At 36.1% G+C, this 10,388-nt stretch overlaps 1 long non-coding RNA gene and 1 pseudogene across 1 annotated transcript; both read right to left on the bottom strand.

Moving 5' to 3' along the window:
* Window positions 1-279: 279 nt before the first annotated feature.
* LOC103929528 lies at window positions 280-8,771 on the bottom strand (annotated as a pseudogene).
* An 85-nt stretch (window positions 8,772-8,856) lies between these two features.
* Window positions 8,857-10,049, bottom strand: LOC125475664. Its single transcript, XR_007257024.1, has 4 exons — window positions 9,709-10,049; window positions 9,390-9,524; window positions 9,236-9,280; window positions 8,857-9,089 (listed from the first exon to the last, which is right to left on the bottom strand). It is a non-coding gene; the product is annotated as an uncharacterized LOC125475664 (long non-coding RNA).
* Between the last annotated feature and the right edge of the window lie 339 nt (window positions 10,050-10,388).

Below are 10,388 nucleotides of genomic sequence, written 5' to 3'. Positions count from 1 at the left end.
CTGTAAAGTGTCTCACTTTCTTACATTTCTCTTGGTTTCTGAAGGAAACTGAACTTCACACATCCTTCTTTATTTCTAAACAATGAGTTGAATAAATCAATAAAAACAATAAACATGATTAAGGATAGGTGTATAAGAGGAAAAAAATAGTATGTGTTTTATCATTTTCCTTTCTTAAAAGCCACGTTCTCAACTTATTCTTAATTTGAGCATGTAGTTGATACAACAGATTTGCATAAAATGATGTTTTGTACAAAACTACCAAAGAGTACCTGTGCGTTGTTGTCGAGTTTGAAAACATTATTGAATATGTAGATGTCTCGAAAAATATATGTGCCACAGAGTGGTATTTATATACATATATTACATCCATGTGTTAAGGAAGTGCTATTTAAGGATTGGGAATGTTGGTATGCCATCCTTAAGGATTGTCTTTCAAAAGCTATGGCTCTATCCCAGAGATTGTTTTATGTTTACAACTATACAAAGTTAAAACAATCCGGTTTTGTTTCACTAAAGACACCCAAATCTGTAACTCCGTTAATGACGTCTCCTTCGTTTTGTACGACAACGTTGAACTGAAAATCAAAAGAACAAGGAAATTAAAAACAGCATTTGATCACTTATGAATTGAATCACACTAAATTGCATATGAATTGAATTGAATGAAAATCTAAAGACGAAGGAAAATTTGTCATAATTTCGGTACACAAACTTTCACTATGCCGGATTTCATTTGTAGGCACCAAAACAAATTCATAAAATTAAGTTGGGTTTCTCATATTCTCTATTGGATCTTCACTATGCCAGATTTCTAAATTTTACTTTAGGCGGGATTAATATGCACATCTCTAGCAGTATATAGTTCCCCTAAATTGATTTTTACTCAACATTTCACAGTACTAATGTAAATATGAGAAAACATAACCATCCTTAATCACAAACAGAGCATAACTCCAGTGTCATGTATGTCACAATGCAGAATTCAGTCAACTGAATGCGTTTCTAGTTGATTATATATCAAAACTAAATAAAACTATGAAGTATATGAAGATAAAATACATACCTGGGATACCTGTCTAACAAAATCCCAGCATAAGGAAGCACATGGAAGTTCTTAACGTGCGTTGCAACTGCCTAGCTGCTGAAACTCTTTCGGACCAAAGGACCCTGTAGACTACTCATTAGCAAAGACATCATCGTGTGTGTGTGCTGGATAATTCACACTAATAAAACTACAAAATCAATGAAAAATTTCACTCTGAAACTTGATCTGCTTTCATTGAAATAGAATCCAAGATCGTATGTGTTATTGCTAAAAAATAAAAAATAAAAAATAAAAAAGAGAAAGTAAAATTCCACATCAAGCAGCAGGTATATAAATGCTCTTCTATGTAGATTCACCTATTAGCTCTGTAGTAACTCACACACACCATGCATATATAATGAATCACTTTCTTTTTAGCAAACAAAAAGAATATCGCGTGTTATGTGTAATAAGACGTCCAACACCAATTAATATTTAGCAGAAATGTAAAGGTTGTTCATGTAAATTAAAGAGTTATGAATTAATTATCAAATATAGTCATGATCAAGCCCTCCTCTTTAATTTTATGATTTATTGTGTTATTTTTTTTCCCATGATAATGAGATACTCTCGTAGAAATTAGGGTCCACAAATTAGTTTAATGGTTAAAAACAACAAACTAACTCACATCAATAACAGTAAACTTTCAAAAGTGCTTTGTGTGTAAAATATGTACACCAAGTGAACATCGAAGCAGCTATATAGAGGTAGAAATATTGGGAACTTAGCAGACCCTCTGGAGAGAAGACCGGGTTCATAAGGAAGACCATTACAAAGATGCCACCGAACCGGTGAAGACTAACAAACTAAAAGGTTGTTGACATCAATGTAGCCATATAAGTGAGGGTTTTGGGTTAACATTTTGCTGTGTTAACTTTTGATTGAATAACCGGTTGCTTGATACAATTTCTGTATGTGAGTTGTTTGCTTTTATGCTTTGATTGAATCAACTAAATTAGATAGTGCTGCATTTCTAGATGACCTCTCAAGCTTCCGCATCACAACTAAATTACATATATTCGATGCAGATGGCAATTTTAACTTTCTAGAATTGTGGAGTAGTGGTTTCTGAAGCTAACCATATAAGAAAATACGATTGGACAAAGTTGCATTCAAATTGAAAAAAGGAAAATAAGTCAGGAAACTGAATTTGTAAGGAGATCAAAGACATTTCGATTTGGTCATTTACATACAGCAATAGTAAAAATTACAGAAAACTATACCATCTCGCTTCGTTCATCTCCTGCAGGTGCTGAAATAGCACTTGGTTCGCGAGTTGGCGGTGCAAAATAAGAGTCGGGAACTGTTGGAGGGAGTAGAATGATTTTCTTCCCCTTCCCTGCTGCAGGCAAACATCAAAACCCACAACCAAGTTCACCAAAAATGCACAGAAAAATACCACTACCAAACTCACAAATTTAATCTAAGCATTCTACAAATCTAGAAAAAAAAAGCACTAGATCTCAGATAGAAACGTCAAAAAACCCATAATTTAATGAAGAACCCTCCAAAGCCCTGAAATTTAAACGAATTTCTTTACAAAATCATGAAAAATTTACTAAAATTCAATTATATTAAATCACAAATTTGAATAAGATCTTCACATGCAATGGGCCTAGAAGGTATCTCGGGTGATGATGAGTCATTTGAGACCAACATCGAGGCCAGACATCACCGGAATCGTCGGCGATTCCGATTACAAAAGTTAGCAACTTCGTGTTCTTGGATGAAGCAGCACGCTTGATTTAGGTTAGAGAAGTCAGCGGCAATGGTAGAGGTTTGTGAAATTGCGAGAAGCCAGTGGTTCGTGAAATCACGAGATTCGATGAGGTTTCTTAGGCAGCATCGTTCTTCTTCGATGAAGAGAGCTTGTAACTGGACGTGGAGTCGGACTAGCAGTCGGGAAGAATAGCTTTATGTTTGGTAAAAAAAAAAAAAAAAATTAAAAAAAAAAAAAAAAAACGACTACTGTTAGATCATCTCCAACTCTTGAATAAAAATTTAAAATTTTTAACTTAAAAAATTCAAGTTTTAACCCAATATAATTTTTGTGTTCCAACCATTTAATTAACCTGATATTATAAAAGAATGGATTTAAGTTAAATTTTTCTACTCCAATTTTTTTTTTTTCAAAGCATAGTAATAAGTGCACATTTAATGAAAATTTCAAGTGGCAAGTATAGCCCCATGTGTAGGCAAAATCCTAGCCCTATAGCAAGCCACTTCTCTTATAAATACCTCCATCTCTACCAAATTTTAGTAAGCTTTTTGTTAAGCATACAAGTTCTAAACACTTACTATTTTTAGAGAAACTGACTTAGGCATCGGAGATCTATTAGCCAAACCCCTCCCAACCTCATGAGACGTGAGGTTTTGGCCTTTGATCAAAAGTGTTGATTGTTTTGTCGATACAATTTCGTCAAGACTGAAGACGACGGATTTTCACTGCCACAAATTGTTGGTTTCATTGAGAGCTTGATTCAAATACTAGAAGAAGGCTCTCACAATTTTTTTTGGAATTTTCTATTACGTTTGATTTCTCGTATGCTCCTAGTCATTGAAACTATTCCTAGTAAAACTCCTTGATTAGTCATTGGAGAAAGAATACACACACTTGGACACTTGTTCTGCCACCTCATTCTCACAACATTACTGGATCTAAATGGGCGTATCGAGTTAAATACAAGGCAGATGGCAGTTTGGATTGATATAAAGCATGACTTATTGGTAAAGGGTTTCTTCAACAACATGGTATTGACTACCATGAAACATTTACTCCGGTCGCTAAATCAACAACTATCTGACTCATTTTATCTCTAGCTCTCCAGTTCAATTGGTTGATTACTCAATTGGATGTCTCCAATGCCTTCCTTCATGGTACACTTCATGAAGATATGTATGTAGCTCAACCTCAAAATTATAGATCCTCTCAGACCTCATTTTGTGTGCAAGCTTCACGAGTCTATATATGGTCTCAAACAAGCGACGCGAGCTTGGCACGAGGAGCTCTATTGTAGTCTTGTAGCTCTCGGATTTCGTTCCTCTATAGCAGATCCTTCACTCTTTGTCAAGGTTGATCACTCACTCACTTTTATACTTGTTTATGCTGATGGTATTCTGATTACAGGTAACTCTTCTTCTCATTGTGAATTTTTTATCAACAAGCTCAATACTCAATTTGCTACGAAGAATCTTGGTCCGTTGCACTTTTTTCTTGGTATTCAAGCTCATCGAACAGCAGACACGCTCTTCTTGGTTCAAACCAAGTATGTCCAGGACCTCCTAACAAAAGCCAACATGCTAGATTCCAAACCATGTGCATCGGCTTCATCTGCTTCTAAACTTGCTCCTTCAAGACCCTATCATGTACAGATCATTGGATGGTGTTTTGCAACACCTTACATGGACAAGGCCTAACATCACCTTTTTCGTTAATCAAGTTTGTCAACATCTTCAGATCCCAAAACAACTCATTTCACAACCCTCAAGCGGATTCTCCGTTATCTTAAGGGGACTCCAGATCATGGACTTCTTCTCACCAAAGGCTCTACAAATATCACTGCTTTTCCGAATGCCAACTAGGCTAGTTGTCCCATTGATAGTCTTTCTACATTTGGGTTCTACATATTCTTTTGAAACAATCTTATTTCATGGAGTGCGAAGAAGCAACCAATTGTTGCTTGGTCTTCAACCGAAAGTGAATACCATTCTCTAGCCCAAACAAGTATCATGGATTTGCTACCTCCTCAATGACCTTCACTTCTATCTCCATAATCCACCGCTGCTCTTATTTGACAACACTAGCTGAAGTATCATGGATTTGCTACCTCCTCAATGACACCGCTGCTCTTATCTTAATCTTACTTAACGGGTCGGGTCACACATACATAGACTGGCATTTAGATTGCACAGGTACCCTATCGTGCTTCCTTTACGCACAAGGTAAAGCAATTTTTAGCACAAAAAGAAAAACAGAGAGAAGTTGGAGAAAAGAACATGCTTCCAGTTTTTTATTTTTATTTTAATACAAGCAAGAATCAGAAGGAGGATTAGACATGTTTACTTACTTGGAATAGGAGAAGTCGTGAATCAAGTTTTAGGAAAAAAACAGAATGGGAATGTGATCAACTAGTTCCATAGTTTATCTCATCCCTAATTTTTCAAGGAACTCACACTTTTTACGTTTCCATATGTGCTAAACAAGAAAAGTTTCAATACCCATGTTTTAATTAACGAAAATCAGTAAAGAATCACAATAGTTCTAACTCTTATTCTTGGTAAGTAAACAGCTTACTTACAATTTACCTTGCGATATTTCAACTTTTGTAAACTTAATTGTAAATTTGAAATTTATTTTAATTTTAATATCTATGCTAGAGAATGTGTCTGCTAGAGGGAAAGATATCAATGGAAGCAGATGAAAAAAGAAGGGAAATAATCTATCTTGTTTCCTCCTCCTCAATGTCCTCATTGATACTGGAATGCAAACGAGTAAGTTTACATACTCCTACTTAAACAAGGAGTCAGGAGTCCATCTTACTAGTATAAATACCTCCTTCATGAACAATGCAAGGCACGAAATACTTTGAGCTCTAAGTCGAATTCAATTGTACGAGTTTACTTTGACTATCGGAGGGTTTTTAGCCAGAACCACATCACTGCCTTTTCGCCTTTAAGGATTTCGCAATTAGTTTGTCGATTACAATCGTAATTCCAAGGAGTGGAAATTTTTGCTAGAACAATGGCGTCGAAATCGAATTACAACATTCCAGGGGAAATTCCTGAAATTGTGTCCTTGTATACATTTGACAATGGACCTAAGAGAAGAAGCAGTGAAAAAGCAAAGAGTAGTAAAACAGAGAACAACAAGGAAACGGGCTCCTCATCAGCCAATGAAAAGAAAAGCAGCTCTAATGAACGACATGCCACTACTACAAAGTGAATGTCCGAATCTTTTAGCAAGGAAAAAACGACATCAAAAGCCTGAGTTTAATTTTAGATACAATAAAATTGTAGGACCGATTTTAATCTTAATGCATTGACATGTTGAAGTATTATAAAATTTAACATATTTTTGCTTTTGTTTCTTTTTATTTGCAAATTCTCTTTGACAAGTGTTTCAACTAGTGACTGTCTAGTTTGAATATTTTAGAATATATATTTGGTTTAATTTAATAAACATTTTACAATTGTTGTGGAATCAGTTAATATTTATGTTCAAAATGGGTCTTATATAAAGTAGAGCTCTCTCTCTCTCTCTCTCTCTCTCTCTCTTAAATAGGTATTGATTAGTTCAGATGTTGCGGCATGTACCCTGCATAAATCGACCAAACCAAATCAAACCATGCAAATTCTTTGGCCTGGTTTTTGTTTTTTATGTTAAACCAGACGAAATCGAACCGTGCCCACCCATATGTTCACCAAGTGAAACCGTGAAAGGACCAAACCGTCATTCTCTATAAAAAAACCTCACCTTTTTGTACAACCAAAAACTGATCTGCATATTATCCTTCGAATGTGTTTACTTTTATCAAAGAGACCATGCGTGACACACACAGGGTCCTCGTTGCTGCTGTAAAGTATCCCCTTCATTGCTTCTGTTCTTCTCTTCATTCTCATTACCCTTCTTTGACTCACTCTTCTTCCAGTTTTACCCCCAATTTTCTGGGAAAACAAATTCTATACTCTTGCCATTTATTGTTTTAGTCAATTACTAGCAGTTTTAGCCCGCGCGTTGCCGTGGGTATAGCAAATGAATTTTAAGTACAATTAGTGTTAGGATAAGGGACTAAATGTGTTGAAGCATTGTGCGTAGATTTAAAATAAGTATTTGTATAATATATAGTAGTTGTTGACAAAGCTATTTTACATATAAAGAGTTGTTCAAACATTCGACAACTAAATCTCTTCTTAATGTTTAGCTTAGACGAAGTAGTAAACACATCCTCTACAAATACAGAGAACTTAATCGTACAACCCAAAATAAAACAAAAATGCTTCAAACTTTCCTTCATTTACGGCATTTTCTAGACAACCAAAAAAAACCCAGAAAACAAAAACCACAGAAAATGATCAATTGGGAGCTACATTAAAAGACACAGAAAAGAGGAAGAGGATTAGAGATTCATGTTTCTTACTCACATTTGAGTCAGTTTCTATCCCATGCAAAAAAAAAAAGGACACAACTACTTTAATTAAAAAATGTAATAAACAGCAACCAGAAGGCTCTATGAATTCTTGCCAATTAAAGATTATTACCTGGCCTTGGCGAAACAAAGCCTTCACATTAGCTTCCCAATCACGCAATGCAAAGTCTGTGTCCAACAATGCTCCTTCTAGGTCTCCTAATTTCAACCTGCAGGCCTGAACAGAAAACTCACCTATCAATCAAGTGGATAAAGGGAAATGTATTTCTTTTTAGTTGATGACATTAAAATCAATGTACCACAAAAGAATACAGAATACTCATGAACATATTCAAGTTAGCCTTCAGAGAAGTATTAAAGCGAGGCCTGATTACTATATTCATAGTTGTCTTTTTGGTTTCACTCATTTCAAGGATTCTTCATAGCAACTCAGAACCAACAGTAATTTTCACTTTGTCTAACAGGCTTAATTTAAGTATGATTAAGTTACTATCATACAATTTCGATGTCAATCACTGCCACTTATAAATGTACACTTTCTGCAATAACCATAGTTCAACAACTTGTCATTTACACAGCTTAACTGAAATTGGTTTACTTATCCAGACAATAAGTTTGCTTTCATTTCAAGAGGGTTTCCAAGAGAATTCATTTAACATCCAGTGCTTTCAAATTTGATAAATGAAAATTCTTACTGAGCTATTAGTAAAGAGGAGCTCGTCTCTGTTTAATCACAAAGATAATGTCATAAGATGATCAAAGAAAGCAAGGGACACTCTATAGTGCAAAGCAACTGGTTTACCTTCATCTATTTCTTCCAGCTCGCAGCATATATCCACGTACCACAAAACCTTGCGATACTTTCTGAGGGCCATCTTGTAGTCTTGCTTCTGTATAAAGATTAAAAAGCATACTATTGGCATTCGTGAATGAAATGTACGACATAATTACCAAAGTTGTGATATTAAATGAAATAACTCATTACCTTGAACGGTTCATTTCCAATGGCCTTAATAGCGTCCACAGTCGTGACCCACCAAGAAATGTTCTCTAGTTTTGTATCAAGATCAACAGGCCAATCAGGATAAACCTCACCATCTTTGAAGAAGTTACACACCCCATCATCTGCTCCCTCAAGAAGCTGCCCACAATCCACAATAACTTCTTGGATAGGCAAGTCTCCGCCCTTCGTGTTCACATTCTCAACTGAACGAACCACACCCATGCCCTTGATCACCTTCCCAAACGTAATTCCCATCCAGATGAGAAGTCCAAGCGGTGGTAATGAAAAACTGAGAGCCAATGGTGTCAAGGCCTTTATTAGCCATAGACAACATTCCTTTTCTCTCATGCTTTATGTCAAAGTTTTCATCTTCAAACTTCAACCCGTAAATTGACTCTCCCCCACTGCCATTTCCAGCCGAAATGTCTCCACCTTGTATCATAAAGCCTTTGATAACACGGTGGAAACAAACACACTGCAACTAGATGCAATGCAATTCTTATTGCAACTCCACCTCATTAACAAAATTACACATTCTTGCAAACAGACAAAGAAATTAACAAAAACCGGTCAATGTAACAATTAAAAAAACAAAAACCCACCAACATAACAAAAAAAAAAAAAAAAAACAAAAACCCACCAGTTAAAGAATGAGAAAACAAAGACCCAGAAACAAAAATTGAATCTTTTGAGATGGAGGGGAGGGAGAGAGAGAGAGAGAGAGAGAGATAGAGAGACCTTGTAGTGCAGAGGAGCATTGCAAAAAATAAAAATAAAAATAGATACAAACCTGGTTAGAAAGCTAGAATAACCATCTTTCTGGTGTTTTAATTTTTAAACCATTGAGCCATAGCTGATGCATGTGTAAAAGTACGAGTAATTTACTCAATTTTAAGGAAAAATGTCTACAAAAATATCTAATTTCAAAAAAAAAAAAAAAAAAAAAAAAAAAAGGAAACGCAGACCAAAATAATTAAAGTTGGATAAACTCATTCATACCTCAATTTAATTTGCAGCTTAATTTTCTTGTTGAAAAACCTTGAACTGCAAAATCAGATTACATTCATCAACAAAAAGCAATGAATGTAAGAATGATAAAGCCACAAATCTCAGTTACAACTACAATAAAACAAATCTCAGCCACAAATCTCACCCCTCGACGAAACACTCAGAGAGTGAGCAAGCACACTTCCTCTATTCATGAAACCTCGTACAAAGTTCCAGTTTTCAATCTAAGATCTTCCCAGCGGCGTGGTTGGCGGTGGTGGCCGTAGATCCATCTCTGGCACTGGTATTGGCAGGTGATGAGGAACAAAGTCATCAGAAACTCCCAAATTTATCCATTCTTAATTGAAATCCAGAAAGAAAAAAAATGCAAAATTTAAGCAATGTAGAGAAAACCCAGATCCCACCCCAAACCAACGCAAAAATGAAAGAGGAAAAAAAAGGGATATTCAAGGAATCCAACATACCGTAACCGGAGCGAGGACGCTTTCCGACGGCTATATTCATCGCCGACGGCGGCGGTTGCTAGCCGTCATTATACCTCCAGTACGCATCCGCCATGTTTGAGTCTTGTGACCGTCACTACTTGCTTAGTTTGTGGGCTCCATGGCGAGAGACATGGCAGCGCGCCGAGGAGAGGAAGATTATGGTTTCAGTAGAGGAGAAAGAGGAACTGAGAGGGAGGAGAGCGGAAACACGAGTCAGTCGGGTTACCATCTGCTTTCCCTTCCACGCACTTTTCATCTTCCTCGACTTTCCACACAGCCGTCGTCCCCATCGAATGCAACCCATCCCATGGTCGGCCAACACGTGTATAGGAGGGCAACCAAACTTACGGACAAATTTACCCTCCTAACTTTTTAGAATTACCTTTCCAACCGAGCTCAAATCTAATCGTTTTTATTGTAACTAGCGTGAAATCGAGTGGCAAAGGTTGATTGCAGCTCTCCTCAATTTTAGAATGGAGAAAGATGTAGAGTTTGTTGTGGCTCAAGCAAAAAGCGTTATTCTGTAATCAAACCAAGTATTAAAAAGGAAAAATATAGGTTTGTTTAGTGTTATATAAATGCAATTTGTGTTGCAAAAGCAATTATTTGTGTGATCTACGAATCCTCCATTTCGATATCAAACCCCACAATATTTTGCT

This window comes from the organism of the source record quoted next, unplaced genomic scaffold (assembly GCF_019419815.1).
Source record: "Pyrus x bretschneideri cultivar Hongxiangsu unplaced genomic scaffold, Pyrus_bretschneideri_v1 Contig157, whole genome shotgun sequence".
NCBI lineage: Eukaryota > Viridiplantae > Streptophyta > Magnoliopsida > Rosales > Rosaceae > Pyrus > Pyrus x bretschneideri.
Note: the sequence above shows the minus strand (reverse complement) of the source record. Positions and strands in the feature narration are given on the sequence as shown.